The sequence below is a fragment of the Phaenicophaeus curvirostris genome, unplaced genomic scaffold (genome assembly GCF_032191515.1).
Source record: "Phaenicophaeus curvirostris isolate KB17595 unplaced genomic scaffold, BPBGC_Pcur_1.0 scaffold_50, whole genome shotgun sequence".
NCBI lineage: Eukaryota > Metazoa > Chordata > Aves > Cuculiformes > Cuculidae > Phaenicophaeus > Phaenicophaeus curvirostris.
In genome coordinates, this window is record NW_027206673.1 from 1,417,822 (window position 1) to 1,438,485 (window position 20,664).

The following is a 20,664-nucleotide window of genomic DNA, read 5'->3' on the forward strand; positions in this document are numbered from 1 at the left end:
GGACAGGCACGGCCCTGAGCCTTCTCCTAAATGGAACAGTAATTATAGTCATTATTGGCCTGGATTTTGGTGCTTGAGGTGTAACAAATTTCCAAAGGGCCACGTCTCCTCCTTTGTGCAAGTGCTAGAGTTGTGCTGGGTTGCAATCAAAATGCAAATATTGGTTGGGGTGCAATGAGCCTGCTGAAAGCTGCTGTCTGGTTCAGTTAATGAAGGTGCGTGCAGGTGGGGAAGGGGCTTGTGGCAGGTCTGGTGAGGGAAAAATCGAGGTAAGATCTCATGAAGGGGGAAATAGTCCTTGTTGTGGAAAGTGAGCTCAGGTTTTTCTGCTTCCCTCTGGTTCTTTTGAGCATTACCATACTCGGACTTAAGCTGAACCTGCAGCCAGGTTCGGTCCTGTTGTGCTGCAGTGATTATCTTTCTCATTACCAGAGGGGTTAGTTTTCCTCTCGCAGACATAGCCATTCAGTCAGTATCTGGGCTGCAGTTTTGTAAAAGTCGTGCGGATGGGAAGAGACGGTGTATGGGCCCATGGGGGTGGAATTGGGAGACGGCGATCACCCACTGCACAAAGGCAGGTGGTGGCAGGTGCCCTCCACCGCTGGGACAAAGGGGCTGAGTTTTCAGGCAGGGCAACAGTGCTGTGGGAGGGGAGGGAGTCACCTTTGCTGAGATACTGGGGTCTTGCGTTCCCTGAGCCTTGGCAATCCCTGGGCCCCGTTGGGAAGGCTCCCCCTGAACTCCTGCCTTTCTGGGACCATTGGAAGGGTCCTTGCAAACCTCCTGCAGTGAAGGTAGCCGTCAGACAGCTCTGGCACAGGGCAAGTTGCTTTGCCTGGGCACCTGGCAGCCTCTGTGATGCTGAATCTCAGGGTTTTCCCCTCCTTTACAGGAGGTTGTTGAGTAAGGAGTTAAAGGCAGTTTCTTGCTGTAGGGGTACTAAATGTCTGTTTGGCAGTGGCAAACATGTTGTGCTTAATTTTTTGCTGTTCAGGGAGTAAACAAATTCTGCATTCTCTCAGTATCTCTAATTCCTTTTTGGTCATCTCTCTGCCTAGATGTGTAGTTCCTCTGCTGCGAGCGCTCAACCCCGTGGTGAGCTTTGGACAATGCTTCCTAGAAGTCCCCTATCAGCAGATGGTGACCCTTGTGAACGACAGCGATCTGCCGGGCTGCTACAGGATTCTTCCTCAGGTTTGGCATTGCATCCGCCTCCTGCCCTCTAATGCTACCGAGGGGATTATTAGAGAAAAAATAAGAAGGGTTCTGTATAAGACTGGTGAATTATATTCAGGTTGGTTCCTGTGTTCATATTCCTACCTGAATATAAACTCCTTAGGAAGCAGATTAGCTCCTAATCCTTTGGATACTTTCATGAAGGAGAACTTAGAGGCTTGTGAAAAGGTGCTGCAAGGAGGCTGCCAGCACAGGTTTGGGTGTGGATACAGCAGCTTCTGGAGCCCTTCAAGGTGCTAAGCCCATGCCGGTTTTGTATTTGGTTTTGTGCCTTTCTGCTTTGTCCTGGAGGTTTTTTAAAATGTGTTAATTGCTGCTGTGGTAGTTGTCAAGAAGTTTAGTTTCCTCTGAAGCTGAGTTTGATTCTGTCCCTTACAGGAATACAAGGATGCTGCTGCTGTACAGTACTCCAGCCTCGTGCCATGTGGGGTTATCCAGCCACACAGCTGGGTGCCAATCCCATTTACACTGCAAACGCGGGTGATGGGAGAGCAGGACACTGTTGCTCGTGTCATGACGATTGGGAGGGAAGGATCCCCACTGGTGAGTGCTAGGGGAGATGCCTGGGCACTTGTGCTGGGGGGGCCTAAAGGGTGCAGAGATTCTTCCTGAGGAAACAAGGACATGGCTGGTGTGGACAGGGACCAAGAGGATTCACAGCAGGAGCAACAGCCAGTACCTCGAGAAGAGGAAAGATGGCATCCTTTTAGATGATGAACTGAGTGTCTGACACAGCATTTAATGATGGATCTGTGAGAAGGGATAGCAAGCCCAGTCTGAAAATCAGCAGAGTCCCTGGGTCTCACACTCTGCTGCATTATTCGATAGAGCAACTGCTGCTTCCTCGGGACTTTGGTTCAGCAGCACACAGGGAAATCCCTGAAGCCTGCTAAAGCAAGCACTGTGTAAGAAACTGTGCTGATAGTCAGGCCCATCACATCTGAGAAACATCCATCACATCTCTCTGTCAATACCCCAGCCAAGGCCACGGGCCCGGAGCGGTGGAAAAGCAAGTGTGAGAAACCGGGCTTGTTCATCTGCTGCTGATGGGAGCCTGTGGCTTTCAGGCGGATTCACTTTAGGTCCCACACTTGCTCCAGGCTTTTTTTTTCGGTCTGTCAAGGCTGCAAGCTTCAAAGAGCTGTAATTATCCCTCAGGCTTGGAGCGCTCAGAGCTGTCTGACCTTTTTAAACTTTCCCTGGTTTTTTTTTGATCTTTCCTACCTGCTTCCTGGAGCAGGAAATCCATCTGGTGAGCATTGGAGAAGGAGCAGTTGTCTGCTTGCATCCAAGCAAAATAGATTTCGGCAGTATCCAAGTCCTACAAGATGTTTCCCAAACTCTCCACCTGTCCAACCAGTCTCCCAGCCCTGCATCCTTCTGGGCAGAGATGGTAGGTGTCTGTGGGGCTAATTTCCAACAAAAGTGACTGGTCCGTAGCAGCCTGTGAATTAATTTTTATATACAACGTTTTCTGTCAGAGAGAAAGCAAGCTGTTCCACCACAGTGCAGCAAGAGGAGCCTGGCTCTGGGGGCAATTTTACCTGGAGCAGTCCTGATTAAAATAGGGAGTTTGCGTGGCTGTTTGAGCAGAAATGAGCCTGGATCATTTTGACAAGTTCTTCCTTTATTTTGTGGAAAGGGCTTAGCTCTGACCATCACGCTTTTGGAGCTCCAGGAGCTCAAGAGAACCCTGTAGCCCATTGCAGCTGAGAGGGCATGGGTTCCCCTCTGGTTTCCCTGTTCTGTCTGCTTTTGCTTTGTGTCACATTCCTGTTAATGACAGAGACCAGGGTGTGGATGCTCTCTGAGGAGAGGTGTGGCTTGGCAAAGTACAGCTGCACTTTTAATGCTGAGTTCTGCTTCCTCTTTCACTTGTGCAAGGCCAGAATGACCCAATCGCTTTAATTAACCAACCCTAAGTAATTTCAAGAAAATGGAGTGTGGTGGCTTGTCAGCCGTCCCTTAGGTCAGCATCCGTCCATCTCTCAGACGCTGCTGGTGTCTGTTGTAAGCAAACTGTGGTAGCTCTTATTCCCAGTGCTAGTCTGTCCTGGTTTCCCTCCTCAGCTAGTGTCTGCCTTGTCTTACAGGCTGGCAAATGCTCATGCTGGAGGATTGAACCCAGTAAAGGAGTGATCCCCCCCAACGCCGAGCTGCCTGTGGCTGTCACAGCAAACTTGGATGACACTGAAATATTTAAGGACAAAGTGAAGGTGTTCATTGAGAACAGCTGTAGCTACGTCATCCCCGTCCAGGCTGTTGGCACCGGCATCACAATTGTCACTGACAAACCCGTTGTTCCGGAGCTCAACTTGGGGCCCCGCTTCAGGTAGAGTATGTCTCGGTTCCTGCTCCTCCCGTGGGCTCAGCAAGGAGGTGTTTTGCCATAGTCCTTCAGCTCATTCTCCTTCTGCACTCAGGGTCCCAGCGCCATTTCATTGACACTACAGGAATTCTTTTAGAAACATTTTCTGGCCACGTGAATGTGGGTTGAGATCCTCAAAAGGCACCAAAATGGAAACCAGTTGCTAAATCATCTCTCAGTTACCCTTAATTTTAATGCTCTGTCCACTGTGACTGAGATGATGTTCTTCAAAAAGCTTTCCCTCGCTGTCCACACACAGACCAGCTGCTGGACGGGGATAAGCTTAGGGGCAGCCAAGGTCTGGCTCTTGCTGCGGGTTGGTGCGAGGTTGCTAGGTCAGCCTTTTGGGAGGTGGCTTTCTTGCCAAATGCACAGTCAGATAATGGCTTTGGGGCGTTGAAGCTGGGTGACTGCTGTGAAATAGCAGGTCCCATGACATTTTCGATCTGTGCTTCTCTTCTAGCAAAATTCCATTCTGTTACCGCTTCAAGGTAACGAAGAAAGGAAGAAAGACCCATTTGCTCTATTGGACAACCGAAGGGTTTTCCACATTTCAGCAGCATCACTGTCTCGATGCCCTCAGTACCACCGAGGGCGAGGATTCCTCCCAGAACCCCAAATCTGCCTGCCCCGTGTTTAAGCTTCGACCGCTGAGCATGGAGCTGATGCCGGGCAAGAGTATGGAGATGGTGGTGGAAGGCTTCTCCAGCACTCCACAGGTGAGGTCTCCCCTGAGGGCTGAGTCCTTCCCATTGGATCACCTCCGCTGGGACTTTTTCAGCAGCCCCTTGATATTTGCCTGAGAAGAGAGGCAAGTGCTTTCAACAAACGGTTTTAGTGCCAGAAGTTACCACGGCAGCACCAGTTGCTTTCCTTGCTGGCCACCATCAATTGCTAAGGCTTTTTCATGTTTCTGTAGCTACCGTAAACCCAGCTTGTTGATACCCAAATTTGATCTGAAGGAAGCATCAGTGCTTCAGGGGCAGATAACGGGTTACGAGGTGTCGTGTGCTGAGGCAGAAATGAAGGGCAGAGAGTTACACTTAGACTAGGAGCACAAGCAGAAAGTGAATTAACAAAAGCAAGGTAATTATCTGGGGGAAGCAGTGAGTGGACCAAAATCCCTTGGGAAGGGAGTGTACGGGGGCAGCACTGATTTTCCTCTGTAGACAAAGACAAGCAGCGGGCTTGTCTAGCACTGAGTCCTGGAGGAGAAAATCCAGCACAGTTCGTCAGCTTGAATGATCAATGTGATGTTCTCCCTGTGGGAAACTGTTCCCAAGGACCATTATAACTGACAGCTTGACAGCTCCCCCCAGCCTCTCAACCAGCCCTGCTGTCCTAAGGGCAGCCAGGTCTCGCAGCGCCCCTGGGTGGCAGCTCAGAGGGGGAGATTTCAGCACGGTCACTGGGTGTCCTCCTCCCTGGACCCTTCTTCCCAGGGGAAACGCAATGCTGTGGAGAAGCTGCCAGCTAAGCCTGGTGTGCGTTCCCTGTCTCTGGAATCACTGGGCACAGATGTTTAAGCCAATGTAAGATAAGCATGCATTAAGCTCCTGCTGATAGGAGTGTTTTGGAAGGTGTTTTAAAGGGTTGCCTCAGGGGTAGTTTGAGGAAGACTTGACTGTGATGGGACTGTCCCTGTGCATTTCTGAGCTCCAAGGGTTTGCTGAAGAGGAGAAAAAGATTCCAGAAAGGAAATAAAATGGTCTGGGCTCTGGTGAGGGTGTCTTGCCTGGAAAGCCAAAAGGGTGTCTGTGAGTACAGCTGGCTCCCGCGGTGAAAATCTGGAGGACTTCATGCTCTTCAGGCTGGTCTGAAGCCCAGCTCCCTGCACTGCACGTGCAACACAGATGACTTTGAAGACTGCAGGCTCTGATGAGGAGCTGGGTTGTGGCACTGTACCAGAAGGAAGAGTGAGAGGGAGGAATTTGGGGACGTAAAACCATGAGAACTTGGGAAAAGGTGTTGAATAGAAGAGCCTCCAGCTTAAGCAGAGAGTTTCCCTCTGAAGTGCAAGACGTCCCTTTCCTAGGGAGATTTCTTTTAAAACCCTCTCCAGGAGGGCACAATTCACCCTTGGAATGAGTGCTGCCACTTTACTGGGAGGCAGGCTGGCTGTTTGGAGTTTTCCCATGTACCTTTTCCACTAAGCTTCCAAGAGAGGGTTTGCTGGCATTGGTCCTTCTGCCACCAACGTCCTTTAATACGGTTATATATTTTTAAATTGGTTCCTGCAGCTTTCTGTAAGCATTATGTTAGCAGCGGGGTACGTCAAAGCATTAGTCATTTGGGACAGTAGTTACTAGAGCTGTAGACAGCACCTGGCTCACAAGTGAATTTGTGGCTGTTAGGGTGTAGCGGTGTGGGCATTTGAGTGCAAAATAAATAGGATGCGGTGTAAAAGGAAGCAGGGCTGCTGAGGAAAGCAACGGCCGTAACTTTAGGGCAGCACTGCCTGCTGGTGGTTGATGGCCCAGTTCCCATGACACAATTTCGTGCAGGCTGTCAGAATCCGTTATGCCTCCAGTCAGGTGGTGAGCACATGCCGTGTGTTTTCTGGGTGCCCTGGTCACACCTGCTGGGTAACGTGCAGCTCTCGCACACGGGTGGTGAAGGAGCGGCTGCTGTGGCACGCCGGCGTGGGGAGCAAGGAAGAAAAGGTGCAGGTGATGCAGGTGGATGTCACGTGTGAGTTCATTGCTCCTGTTCTGCAACTGTCCTCCACGGAACTCATTTTCCAGGTCGAGAAGGTAAGGCTGTGGATTGCATGCTGGCAGTTAATTGTGTGGCTGATGACTGAAAGCCTGTGCGGGGTGTGTGAGATTGTGTTCAAAGGAGGAAGCTAAACAGCTTCTGCCAGTCTCTGGGGCTTTGCTGATTGGTTTGAGTGGGACCGAGCTTTTGCCATTGGCACAGAGATGGGGCTGGGGACAGTCTTGCCAGGTCTCTTCTACTTTTCTTGATGCGGAGACAGAATTGAGCTGCTGAGCCAAGGGCATGAGGTGAGATGTGTGGGACCCAGAAGAACATTGTGGGCTTTGCACAGACAGTGACTGTGGGCAGGAGAGCAGATCGCTGCAGCTGAGCGACGCTAAACCCATCCTGAGGTGCTTTGTAAACTCATTGAGCTTGTTTTTAGAGATGCGACTGCTTTTTAACTTCATCTTGGTTTTATTTTGGTGACAGCTGATCTGTCAAAGGGGATCATGGCCACCTCTAGAGAGACCCACTCATAGAGGGACGTTTGCAAGGATGCTTCATGACACAGTGAAGTCTGAACACCAATCACGCAGGGCAGCTGAGAACAACCAGTCAGCTCTGGATTCCTGTCAGCTCCCCAGGCTGATGAGGAAAACCTGCCATCTCTTGTCTCTCTTTGCCTTCTCTGCATTAATGTGGATGCAAGCTTTTTGCATTTCCCTCAGCCTTGCTTTCTTCAAAGGACCTGCAGGAGTCCTTCTGCAGCAGTGGGAGCACCAATGCAGAAGCCCTTGAGTCTGTGGATCCTGACTCCTGCATTACCGCCCTCTTCCTCGAGGTGTCTAAAAGAAGAGAGGCTACTTCATTGTTTAGTTTCTGTGTTTTCAGGTCTCTCCTTTAGTTCTTAGGCGTCCAGAGAAGCACAAAATGCCATGAGCAGGCAGTTCAGGTTTAATTAGAAGGTTCTCATGCCTCAAGCTCCGCCTCAAGCCTCATGGCCTCAAGCTCTGCCAGGGGAGATTTAGGCTGGACATAAGGAAAAAATTTTTCACAGAAAGGGTCATTGGGCAGTGGCAGAGGCTGCCCAGGGAGGGGGTTGAGTCCCCTTCCCTGGAGGGGTTTAAGGGACGGGTGGACGAGGTGCTAAGGGGCATGGGTTAGTGTTTGATAGGAATGGGTGGACTGGATGATCCAGTGGGTCTCTTCCAACCTGGTTATTCTAGGATTCTGTGATTCTCGGCTCTCCCTGATGTCTGCCTGTGGTCTGTTTGGTGCCGTGCACTCTGATTTATCGAGTGCTATAACACTGCAGCTGTTTGATACCAATACATGCAGAACTAGTTTTGCAAGCACTCTCTAATTTATAGAAACCATGCAGGAAGCCCAGAGCAGCGCATAACCAAGAAGAAACAGCTTATGCTTTGCTCAGCTTTGAAGCCACAGATGCGCTGTCATTGCAGCAGGGGCATCAGGAGTCATGTTGCAGCTGGGCTGCCGAGGTTTCTAGCTGGCTGTACATGCATGTAGAAGTTGAAAACTAACCTTCAGCTACTACAGGCTCTCCTGTCTCCTCTGACCAACTTCACTGCTTTTGATGAGGCTACGAAAGATAATGAGGTTGCAAGAAATTGTTGTATGGGAGTGAAAAACATCTTGTGCCATTCTACCCAGGAGAGGATAAAAACTGCAGATGGATGATCTGGGTTCACTTTCTGGGTTTGATATTGTTCCAGCAGCTGCCTCTACTCAGGGTCCCTTTCTCTGATCTGTGCATGAAACTGTTTTCCTGTTCCCCCAAGGGATGCTGTAGTTTCTAATCATGAAAAGCATCTGATATATTTAGAAAAAAGACTTTTAGAAGCATACGAACTAACAGAAATAGTAAATAGAGATGAAAATTCAAAATACATCAGAAAGGGAACGAGGTCCATTACCGGTTCAGGTTGTTTTCTCTCCTTTTCTGTTTCTGTAGCAACCGAGTGACGTCTTGACTCTTCAGTATAAGCCCTTTTCTTTAAAAAACACCTGCCTCCTGCCACTCAGCGTGTTGTTGGCCTTAGAGGAACCCTTCTCAATCTGCCATGCGGACCGGCAGCCCTTCCCTGCAGATATTGAGGTGAGCAGCTCTGGAGCTTCCTGCTGGTGGGGACTGAAGAGGAGACGCGTGGTGGTGTGTTTCTGTTGGGAGGCCCTCCAGGAGAGAATTTTTCTCTTTGGAGTCAGCAGGAGACTGGCCTGGACTAAATGACTGAATCATAGAATGGTTTGGGTCAGAAGGCGCCTTAAATCCCATCCAGTTCCACCCCTCTGCCATGGCAGGGCCACCTTCCTGTGGATCAGGTTGTGTAGAGCCTCATACAACCTGGTCTTGGACACTAGATTTGAAGTTGCTGAAGGTCCTCTGAACTGGGGAAACACATCTTGGCTCTAAGACATGAAGAGAAAGGAGCAGGCTGCTGGGTCTGGGCAAGCCGTGTGGTAAAGGTGTCTCTTGGAAGCAGTCCTAGTGCTCCAGCAGCCATCGTCAGATAACCGCAAGAGCTGCTTGGTCTCTTTGAGGACAGGCCTTCCTTCAAGAAGGCTGAGGAGCCTGGCACCTGCTCTATTGCTAGTGGAAGGTGTTGGACACCGTCTCTACTAAACGTGTTGTTGTCGGCACAGCCACCGCTTCTGTGCTGTGCCTGTAATTGGCCCCAGCAAGAGTGGGGATGCGATGCCACGGGGCTTGTGTTGAGCATGAGGGTAAAGGAGTTCCTCTGGAGTCAGGGCACAAGGCCCTGGCTTGCCAGGGTGCCAATTTGGTTCTGTATCTAGCACACAGCTTTTGTAGGTCCAGGATTCAGTAGAACAAGATTTATTTCCCTCTTGTACTGATGAAGAGCACAGAGATATTAGCCTAAGATGGTGTCAGACACTAGTCTTGTGGTGCTTGCGGGCAGGCACACACTGTAAAGGGTGTGAAGGATGAACTGAGAAGCCCACATGGAGGGCCAGCTTTGAGCATTAAGATACTTTGTGCCATCAGACCTTGGGGCTTCATCACACAGTGGCTAATACCCTTCCCTCTCCTTGCAGCCTGTGAAGCTGGAGGCAGGGGAGGAACGTCATCTCTCCATCACATTTAATCCTCACCACCCTGGTGAGGGGAGTTTCTACCTGTGAAACTGCATCGCTGTTCATCCATCCCTGTGCAGGGAAGGGCACCCGGGCAAAACCTTGTTCCTGCACGTGGCTGCAGGAAGGACAAGTCACGTGTGACCTCTTGGGGGGCAGAGTAGAGCCTCTAAATCCAGAAATGAAAACCAGCCTTAAGTAAAAAGCTACAAAGCTAAATATTCATTTAGGATCATATCCTTAAAGGCAAAATTCCCAGCTGGGAATGGGGCATCCGGGCTGCTCTAACAAGCCTGCCTTGTTTGACTCTGGGGGAAGCCTTGCAAGTGGGGACAGTGACAGCAGGTGTGGTTTGAGTGTGTCTTCCATGTGGCTTCAGAAACACCAACAGACTTACTGTGAGCACGTCTGAAGTTTAAAGCCTGGAATGTCATCGGAGTCACCTGGGGATATTTGTAGATGTTAAGCTCCATGCTTTTTCCTGACAGATGTTGGTCAAACTATAAACTCAGCTCTCCTTGGCAAAACGAGCTGCTGAGCTGCTCTCCTGAATCATTTGCCAAACTGATCTTCAGACAGTTTGGATTTGGAGACATCTGGGGAGGTGATCGTGCCATCGGTAAGCGCCACATCAGTTATAACCTTGCTCCAGCAGAGCTGCTGCCCTTTTAGCATGAAGTGCTGTAGGAGCTGTTGTTTTGCAGCCAGGGAATATCTGTAGCACAGCAGGGAGCTGGATCTTATCGTGATCTGTGCAAGGGTTCAGGATGCTAAGAGACGAGTCGGAGTTGCTAGCAACGTAAATGTTTATTAAATGCACATAGGAAGTCAGGTAACTGACCGGCCAGGGTCGCCCCAGACAATGGAGGACGACCCTGAATCGGTGCACTGAGGGATGTATTTATACTCACACAGACACATGCAGTTTCCATACAGGCTTTTGCAAGCCAGATAATAAATCAGCTGAGTTTACAGAGTTGTCTTAGTTCGGCAGTCTTCAAGGTTGCAGTCCTGTTCTGTGCCAAACAGTTTCTAAACCCCCCCTTTTCCTGCCTTCCGCCTTATCTCTGGTCAACTTGTTCCCTACTTGCACAGTGCTGCATTCTTTGAGCTGGCTAATTAACTCCTGCAGGGGCGCAAGGCGATTTGTGGTCCTAACATTCCCCGCTTTCTTTTGGTCATGAATCAAATCCTTGATTCTATTTCTTGTGAGTCTAGGGGTTCATATCTAGTCAGGACAAGCATTTTTACTGCTGTGATTCGGTCCTGTACAAATGTCAGGATTGCATTTATAACACAGGGGCCTACAATCAGAGCAAGCAGTAATAGGATCAGCGGTCCAGCGGGGGCAGTTATTAACGAGGTCAGCCAAGGAGACCAGCTGTACATCCTCCCATACCATGAACTTGATTCCTGTCTTTCTTTTTCCCGTCTCAAGAGGCTCTCTTTAACTTTAGATAGAGTCTCTTTGATGACTCCTGAGTGATTTACATTAAAACAGCACTGTTCTCCTAGGGCTGCACACAACCCTCCTTCTTTAAGAAAAGCAGGTCTAATCCTCTCCGATTCTGTAAAGCTACTTCTGCTAAAGAGCCCACTTGCTCTTGGAGCTTCCCAATTGAAAAATGGAGCCGTTGGATGTCTAGGTCTGTTTGTTCGGAGAGTCTTCTAAGTTGGACATCACTATTTACTAGTGATGCTATTCCCAGCCCTGCTGACCCCCTGCAACAAGGTGCACAAATCGATTCTAAAAATCGGCTGTTCACTTGTGCTATTTTCTGCCATCACTAAACCAGTTTGAGTATCTATGATTGTCCATTTTACCTCTGCTGGCTGGTATACGCTCCCGCTTATGCTAGAGATCACAGTACAAATGATGATAATTACAAAAAGCATTTTCAATTGTTTACCCTTCGTAGTTTCAATTTCAGTCCATGATTTATAGAGGGAGGCCCAACTGGTTCCCACAAGGGAGGTGTTTGCGCCTTTTCTTCAGTTGCTTTCTTGACGTGAGTCTCGTGGATCCAGGGTTTCAGTCCTTCCACCTTCACTGCTGTAGGTGCTGCCAAGATGACGGTGTACGGTCCCTTCCAGCGAGGTTCTGGATTCCCCACTCGGTGGTGCCGCACCCACACCAGATCCCCGGGCTGGTAAGGATGTGGCTGTGGACCTGTCGCTCCTGGGGCGGAGGCAGCTCGCACCTTTTTGTGTATTGCTTTTAGAGTTCCTTGTAAAACCTGTAAAGACTGGAGTACGTGTTGGTCAGACAATTCAGCTATTGCAGCTTCCTGTAGCCGGGGGCACGCAGGAGGTGGGCGTCCAAACAGTATTTCAAAGGGGGTTACATGCTTAACATACGGAGTACAACGCGTGCGCAACAAGGCGAAGGGCAGGAGCTCTACCCATCCACCGCCAGTTTTCAGAATTAATTTAGTTAGGATCTAGAGTGGCCAAGGGGGATGTCTCTCCTACATGGGTGCCAGGATCCCTTTTATCCCTTCCACAAGGGTCTCACGTGGCAGAAGTTGCCTTCCCCATCTCTTGCTGCCTTGTGCCTGGATGCTGGCTGGGCAGCACAGGGAAGCAGAACCTCACACGCTTCTTCTGCGGCTTCTTAGGAGCCCTCGATCTGTCTGTAACAATGATCTGGAACCTAGAATGTAAACACTGACACGGGAGTGAGGAAGGGTGACCCCTGCCCTCTGCAGCTTCCCACTACTAATCCTCCTTTTCCTGTGTGGCCATGCACAGGTTTTATCGGGAATCTCCCCCAACCAGAAGTTGGAGCTTCGAGTCCTCTCTGTGAGAGTTCTCTGTGAGAGTTCTCTCTGACGGGAGTGGTGATGGGCTGGGCATCAGCTCAGAGACACAGTTGGCGTAAAACTGCATGCAGAGGCCATTGCCTTCACAGCAGAGAATGGCCATGTCCCGGAAGGGGAAGGCAACCTGCTGCCTGTTCCTCAGCTGGAAATGGTACAGAAGGATGGTCTTTCACGCACAGCTCTCCAAGATGCTTGTCGGGGAGGAGGTGGCTTGCAGGAGCCACCAGAAGTCAGCAGTTTGATCCTGACATCGACTAGCGAGGAGGAGGAACATCACCAGCACCTCAGCAGCCACGGTTCCATCTAAGATTCACAGAATCACAGAATAACAGAATCAGTAGGTTGAAAGAGACTCACAGGATCATCGAGTCCAACCATTCCCCAGAAGGGGCGTCCCGGGCACCGAGAGAGGCGCCACAGGCACCCGGAGCGACGCCCTGGGGTTCCGCACTACGAGGAAGCCCCCTCAGGGTTGTGCTGGTGTCTCTGGTGGTTTGGGGCTGTGAGATCTCCGAGGGAATGTTGTTGAGGCTCTGGAGCGAGTCCAGAGAAGAGAACAGAGCTGGGGAAGGGGCTGGAGAAGAAGAGGAGCGGCTGAAAGAGCTGGGGGGGTTCAGCCTGGAGAAGAGGAGGCTGAGGGGAGACCTCATTGCTCTCTGCAACTCCCTGAGAGGAGGTTGTGGAGAGGAGGGAGCTGGGCTCTTCTCCCAAGTGACAGGGGACAGGAAGAGAGGGAATGGCCTCACGCTCCACCAGGGGAGGGTCAGGCTGGACATTAGGAAAAAATTCTTCACAGAAAGGGTCATTGGGCACTGACAGAGGCTGCCCAGGGAGGGGGTTGATTCACCTTCCCTGGAGGGGTTTAAGGCACAGGTGGATGAGGTGCTAAGGGGAATGGTTTAGTGTTTGATAGGAATGGTTGGACTCGATGGTCCGTTGGGTCTCTTCCAACCTGGCTATTCTGTGATTCTGTGAATAGAAATGTTGGATAAATTGAATACAGTTTTGTCTTGTTCTTGGTGGAGTGTGAGTCCCTGCAGTACCAGGGTGCTGCAGCTCGGCTGGAAGTGCATCAGCAGCGAGGTCAGGAGGGGCACAGCGCCTGCAAAGCCTCCTGTGCTGTGCATGCAGTTGCCTGTGTGCAGAATACCTGTTTTTCTTTGTGGGAGGTGTCCGAGTGCTGCCTTTGAGCTTTCTCTGCCTCTCTGCTGTTGTATTATCCCCAGGGACTGTGGCTATCCCCATGAACTGGGATGAAGGTGCAAACTCCTCCATCATGGCTGGAGTCCTCCTGCCATGGGGTTGATTTACAGAATTCTCTTGCTTAGAATTTGTTCTTCCCTGGGGTAAATCTGACTTCAGCTGCCGGCTGCAAGGACTTGAGAGAAGTATTTAGGACTGGTTATGCAGCAAAATGGGTGGCAGTTTGCTGGTGTACTGGGCAGCTGTAAGGGTCCCAAGCCGAAGCCCGGAGGGTTTTGTTTGGAATCCCCCAGACGATATAAAAACGAGGTCAATTGCTGTAAATGAAAAGGGTTTTTTTTATTGCAAAAAAGGCAGAAGATGAAAGGCAAGGTAACATGAGCAGTGATAGGAAAGTGAGGAACAAAGATAGAAACTCAAGCGAGAGTTCAGAATAGGATTGCAAGAATAGTTCCCACCATGGGTCTTCAAGGGGCTGTGTCTCAGCAGCCTGGTGAAAAGTCAGGGCTCCCGCGAAGAGTTAGTGGTAGGCAGAGGCGAGCGTGCGAGTTTTTTGGATGCTTTTATAGCTTCGTCAGTCCAGGTTGTCGTGTCTCCACAGCTTCACCCATCTGGGCCTGGGCATTGTCACGCAGTGTCTCCAGCTCAAGTCTGCTTCAGCTTAGCAACAGCCGCAATCCTTGAGGCAATGATGTTTTAATCTGGCTTTCTCACAGCAGTTAAGGTTGTTGTCGCTGTGACAATTATTATTGTTAGCCTGTGTTTGCAAAGAGCCTGAAATGACATGTTTTTTCAGTGGGTGCTCATTCAAATGTCAGTGGTGTCACTTGGAAAGCCAGAGCTCGTAAGTGACTGCTTATCAGATGTGAATAAGAGAAGAGGAGCCTTGTCCCTGTAATGCTGTGGGAAATACGCGTGTGCCTGACACTCAGCTGACATTAAAACAGTTACCGTGTGCAGCGTTTTCAGTATTACCAGGGCCTGAGTGTTGGTTGTGCATGTGAGAAAGTCTTTTTGAAAATGAACCTGAGCATCCCCTGCCAAGCTTCAGTGATGTTGCTGCGTTTCTGGGGTAGGATCCAGTGCTGTGCACAGCTAGGTTCTTAATGATGCCTCTGATAGTCTGCAGTGGGGATCGGTGCTGATTCTTGTTACTCTGGTTTGGTGCCTCAGAATCGAAGTATCGGTTTTGTCTGTTCTGTCGGCTGGCTTCCAGAGCAGGTGGATCCACGGGGTTGTTTCTTCCTTGTGAGCTCACAGCCCTGTGCAAGTCATGCTAGTAGCTGGCTTGCAACCTCCTGGCCATAAGTAGCTCCCGAAATGCTTACAAACCTCTGCCAGCCAAACACGCCCATTCTCTGGGCTCACATGCACACGGTTTTGCCACGGTCCCCTCATCAAATGCCTGGCGTGGGCTGTGTTGTGGGCAGCCTGCGTTGCTCCTTTTGGTCTCAGAAGGCAGTCACCAGTTTTCCAGTTACCTGGAAATGGTAATGCTTTGTTGACACCACATCTGCAAGGAAACCAGTTCAGCTGGCTGGTGAGGAGTGGAGAGTTGCTTAGTCCCAGAGGTCTTGGTGTCAGAGCCAAGGTCAAGACTGCAGCAAAGACCCTGCTGTCTGACTGGGGCTGCCTGAGTGACCACAGTTTCTTCTCCATCAAAACAAGGCTCAGAAGAGGATTTGACTTTTCTTCTGTGAATTGTGAGGGTCCAAGAGAAGCTTCCCCCAAAGCCTGGCAAGGCAGTTGAAGCAAACTTCTAGGATGCTCTTTGAGCAGGCTGCTGCTTTTCACTGTGGGAAATACGTAGGCAGGAACCTGTCAATCACTCCACAGTTTTCCTCTGGGATTTCCAGATCTCCTTGTCACCACCAAAATAAATACCCAGGACCTGTTTTTAAGGTGACAAATTGACCACTAGCAAAGCACTAAACCAAGTAACTTTTCTAAGTGTGGTTGTACAAGAGCCACCTAGCCCAGCTGCCGCGTGCAGGAGTGTTTCATTTGGCTTGTCACTAAGCACTAAAGCACTGAGTTTTGTATCTGTCAGCCAAGAGCTGTTTAGCTGGCAACAGATCATTGTCATCACTCATATTCATTTGGAGAACATCAGCACACTTTTGTAATTATTTCCAACACGTTGCACAGAATTTGTCTGCTGGGCCAAGCAGACAGATTACAAGCTTGGATTACAGCCCAGATTCCCAGACTACATTGCTTGGGAATAGAGAAAACCTCCATTAAGCTCACCTTGATAGGCTTCCGTTAATGGTGATAAATTTAGCTCAGCATTTAATTGTTCAGGCTGTAAATGGGATTCTCCTTTTGTTACCATGGGGTAGTATCTAGTGTATGTTTGCATTCATTGAGATTTGTGTGATGTTTCCTTTGCCCAGAGCAGCTTTCATTGCAATGCTGATAAAATGGAACCTTTCCTAGCCTCAGCCAGGCTGTTTTTTGAAGGTAAAAAATGAATGCTGAAAATTAAACCATAATTATTCTTTGGTCTTCAAGAAACGCTTTCATTTTCCCTGTCTGATTTATAGCCTGTGATGTCATTGGAACAGGTATTGCCTTGACATTTGCATCTCTTGAGGTGTGGTTTGTAGGTGGCAGAGCTCCTGAGGCAGTCAGGGTCAAGTTGTGTGTGCAAACAGTTCTCACCGCCTCTGCGCTCTTCAAAAACCATTCTCTGACTGTATTGCTCGCAGCCAGACTCTTGAGTCTCACTGCAGAGAGCTGGGTGGGGAGTCTGGAGGAGAGGAGGTCGTTTTATACCACAGGATCTTCTGAAGTGCTGGATCCCTTCAGAAAGGAGAGTCAGCAGCTCTGTTGCTGATCCTGGGTGTTGGGGTTTGCTTCTGCTGACTGTGGTTTGATTGTTCCTTGCTTGCCTAAGTGAGCTGAAGTGAACTAGACTGCAAAAGGAATATAGTCCTCAAGTCTCCCACAGTAGTGCTGATATCTCTGTTTGTGTTGCAGCCCTTTCTCTGTCGATCGCTCCATTGGGAACCTTGGGATTGGTGAGGCCACACAAGTAACAGTGGAATTTCACCTGCTGAAAACCGGGAATCATTCCAGGTCCCTGGTAGGTCACTATGACACCGGTAAGCGCTGCATGCTGCACACTCTCAGCTTCCTTCAAAACAGTTATGATGCAGTTATTTTGAAATAAACTTTAAGACGGAGAGCAAATGATTACTTGAGGGATTGTCTCTCTAGCTTCAAAGCATGCAAAGAAGCTAAATGCTGTTGAGATGAATTGCTAAAGTGAAATGGAAATATTTAATCACTCAGTCTTAACAGCTGCTTATTGCAGGCGTAGAGCAGGGCACCAGGCAATGTCACCCAGCCTCACCTGGCAAGCCCTGGCTGCTTTGTCCTGCACTAAGTCAGACTCCCTGTGATTCACATACAAAAAGCAGCCATGTGGCTCTTTCAGAAACACCACCAGCAGACTGTTTATTACAAAACAGAAGCTCTAAGAATAAGCCCGCAGTTTGGGAGGTTGGGAGGCATTTTCTGTGCTTTGCCGTGCTGACTTGCTTGGCTCACCAGTGGCAGCATATCCCAGTACCTCATGCTGCTGTCAGTGTGACTTAGGCAGGATCAGGTGCGCGTTATATAGGTTTAATTTTTGCCGTGTGCTGCTGCTTCTCTTGTTCCTCTGAACCTCCCTTGTCTGCCCATGTGCCCCCAGATCCCTTTGCTGGTCAGCACCAAGGGGTCAGGAGAAACACAGCCCTGGTGGCAGGTCTGCATGAGGCTCTACGTGAGGCCTGGCTGAACTGGGACTCCTCAGTCACCTGAATGACCTCAATCCAGAATTCCTTGTGACCTGAGTGGGATGGCAACCCAAAGGCCACCTGGGCACATCTGAAAAATCTCACTGTCAGTAGTGTCACAGCGTCACTTTGGGGCTCGATGTCTACAACTACCCAGAGAAAGGGTGCTTAGAGTGGTGTCCAGGACATCCTCTGGCAGTCCACATGCAGCTGTCAGGATGTGGTAAATGTTCTGGTCTGTGAAACTGTCAATACTGCAAAGAGCCCTAACACTTCCTTCTGCTACTGGTGGTTTGCTCTGTTGTAGTATCAGCAAGTGAGGTGAGCAAAGACTCCGCTGTGCTTTGTTCCAGGTGAAGATATCCACACAAGACTTTATGGATGGGCTGTAGATGCCAGCATTGAGCTGGAGAAGGGCTCCTTGACGATTGAGAAGACTTCCCTTACTCTGGCAAACTGCAGCTCTGTGGTCCTCCACAATGGAAGTGAAATTACAGCCCACTTCCAGTGGAAGGCTGCTGTTCCTCGGGAACGGGAGGATCAGCAAAAGCTGAGGTTTGTTTGCAAAACTCCTTTCAGCTGGATGCTCTGCACAGGCGTAAAACTAACGTATGGCCTCAGAGTGATGTCGGTGCTTTGGAAAGGTTTAGGACGAGTAAAGCATTCACAGTGTCAGGGGATGCCACTGAGCTCCGAGATAACAGAGCTGAGCACTTCCCATTCCAGTTCCACCCATGCTCCAGCTAAGGATTATATTTTGGGGAGAAAAGTTTGATTGCAATGACTAGAGAGCAAATTGGTGTTTTGTGGGAGCAGAGACCACTGAGGTCCAGAGATCCCTGAGCTCCAGAGGGTCCATGAGGCTGAGGAATGTAGCTTCAGGGAGCAGAACTATTGTGACAGTGACTGCAGTTGCTTCTGCTCCAGCTTTGATAATGTGGCAACTGGTTTCCCAGCAGGGTGCAGGACAGAGTGCTTTGGTCTTGGTTTCTAGCAGAATGAAGTGTTTCTGCCCTTCCTTAGAGTCTGGTGAGAGTTTGGAGGTGGAGAGTTCTGTAGGGAAGGTAGGAGAGTACAGAGCCGAGAAGCGCATTTGGGCTTCAGCTGCCTGTGTCTTCCTGGTAGTGAGAGGTGGGGCAGGTTCTTCAAAGGGCATCATTGGTGAAGCTTTGCAGTTGCCGTTTAGGTCAGCGCAGAGAAACGCTTAGAGCTGGGTGAGTGAGTTAGAAATTACACACAAAAGCTTGGGTGACTTGTGAAATTCTTGTGTGACTTCTCAGCCTTGGGTGGATTTAGGTCTCTAGGAGTTAGTCTGAACCCATCATGGTTAGGAAACTGTCCTAAACTTGCATGATTTTTTCAGGGCTTCTGAGCAAATAAGGTTAAGTGTAATTAGGTCAGAAATGCCTTGAAGGCCAAAACGAGTTTTCCACTGCTCTCTATTTTTAATTACCCAGTGCATGGCTTCCGTGGAATCTCAGTGTGTTAAAAGAAAACCTCTTGAACTTCTCTTGATACTTCCCCGGGCCATTCCTTTTCCGTCTCTTCCTACCTGCCTATGTCTCAAAGTGGACCCTGAGTGATCCTCTTTCCCCTCATGAGCAACCAGGTTTCCCCACAGTCGACATTGACCCTTGTTGTTTTTTTCCTAGTTACATTTGATCTTGCACCAGTTTGTGTCCTCAACGCTGACCAGGAGGTTTTGTTCTTCCTTACTCGCAATCTTAGGGATGTCCATAGCTCCAGGGTCACTGTGCTGCTCTAAGAGAAACTTTTGAGGTCTTGGAGCAGGGAGGAGGCAGCGTGGGACTCTGCACTAGGATGTGACCCAAAATGACCTGGATTGTTACGAGGCCTGTCCAGGGATTTGCTCTGTCCCCCTCCTGCAGGACTTTCTGGGCTGTAAGGGTGGAATTATTGTCTGTGGATGGGTTGAGTTGAGGGTTGTCCATCTCAGAGACTGGAAGCCCTCCCCATGCACAGCATCGTCTGTCAGCCCTGGAGAAACATTTCCCAGTGTGCTGCATGGGAGTGAGCCGAAGTGAGGGGTTTTGGTGTTGGTGACAGCATTTGCCCGTGGCTCTGTGTGCAGCTCCGTGGCCGTGGTTCCCTCCTATCTGTGTTTGAATTCAGCTGGGTAGCGATCGCTGTCCTGTTCTTACTGCTGCGCCTCCATCTGCTGCACATGCAGCCTTCCAGTTCTCCCTCAGAGATGTCTCCTGCTGGTTAGTCACGGCCAGGGGACGGGCGTGGGAAGGGAGGAGAGCAGTATGCCAGCTGCGCTGCAGCAGAGTCCCTTTTCTTCTCTTGGTTGTGAATGATTCCTGCTGCAACTAGCAAGTGTGGGAGAGATCATCTGCATCAAAGCTCTGCATTGAAGGCCAAAAAGGAAACAGAAAAGGTGGTTTAAGGCTAGAATCACAGAATGGTTTCAGTTGGATGGGACCTTAAAGATCATCCAATTCCAACCCCCTGCCATGAGTAGGGACACCTCCCACTAGATCAGGTTGCTCCACGCTCTGCCTTGGTGGAGGGAATTGGGTTTTCACAGCACTGTCTGCAGCAGCTCTGATGCCGGGCAAAAGGGTTTCAAAAGGCTTTTCTTTTGAATGAAGTGTTTGAATTCAGAGGTGATGCCCCTTCCTTTCTCAGGGCCTCTGTTTTCATGCATGTAACCCCATTAAATTTCACCAAGTTGTTGCGATACCTGAATACATTCATCTGCTTTTCGAGTGTTCTGGGATCCTGTGCTGGAAGGCAGAACTTGTAAGTGTGGAGTAAAACTGCCTGCCGTGCCGGAGGGCAGCAGGTGGCAGTTGGATCCCTGGGGACCCCGTGGCAGAGGGTCAGCCCCTTGCTGAGCTGCTGCTGTTCCTCCTCGAGTGCGTTGCTGCCCTTGTGCTTACCTGATGGTCACTGCAAAGATGTTGCTTCTTAAATGATCTGCTTGGTTTGTCTCTCCCTGCAGGCTGTGCCACAGGCTGCAGAGGCGGGAGAACGAGACGGATTGTTCTCTCAGGAGTGCACAGAAGTCCCCACTCTCCGAGAACATGCTCCCCTTCTCTCCCGCGGCTTCCAGAAGCAGAGGGAGAAAGTGCAAGGAGACTCCCTGCTTTTCTCCAATGATGTTTTCACCATTGACCCAGTGGTAAGTGACAGCTGAGAAGCTCCCTTCCTTCTCCTTCTCCTCCTCCCCTTCTCCCTGACGAGGTCACTTGGCAGATCCCACATCAGCTGGTTGGATGTGCTGAGAAAGAAGACTCCGGGTTTCTCTCATGGGGCTGGGAGAACTTATTGCAAAAACCATTTCTGAACTGCGGGCATCTGGCAGGCGGTCAGAGCTGCCTAAAACTGATCTCTGTTGCGAGGGCCATAAATTGAGGGCACTTAAGTGTCCTTACAGCCTTCAGAGGTATCAGGGTGCATTATGTAC

General features: G+C 49.9%; 2 long non-coding RNA genes across 2 annotated transcripts in view; both read left to right on the forward strand.

The window, feature by feature from the left end:
- LOC138733943 (uncharacterized) overlaps positions 1-16,542 on the forward strand; it is a 28,866-nt gene extending 12,324 nt beyond the window's left edge. Inside the window, exon 4 of the long non-coding RNA XR_011339504.1 lies at positions 16,429-16,542. This is a non-coding gene — a long non-coding RNA (uncharacterized lncRNA). The remainder of the gene's footprint in view (positions 1-16,428) is intronic.
- Positions 16,543-17,590: 1,048 nt separating this feature from the next.
- The window catches only part of LOC138733944 (uncharacterized), a 28,858-nt gene continuing 25,784 nt past the window's right edge, over positions 17,591-20,664 (forward strand). Inside the window, exons 1-2 of the long non-coding RNA XR_011339505.1 lie at positions 17,591-17,786; positions 20,200-20,379. This is a non-coding gene — a long non-coding RNA (uncharacterized lncRNA). The remainder of the gene's footprint in view (positions 17,787-20,199; positions 20,380-20,664) is intronic.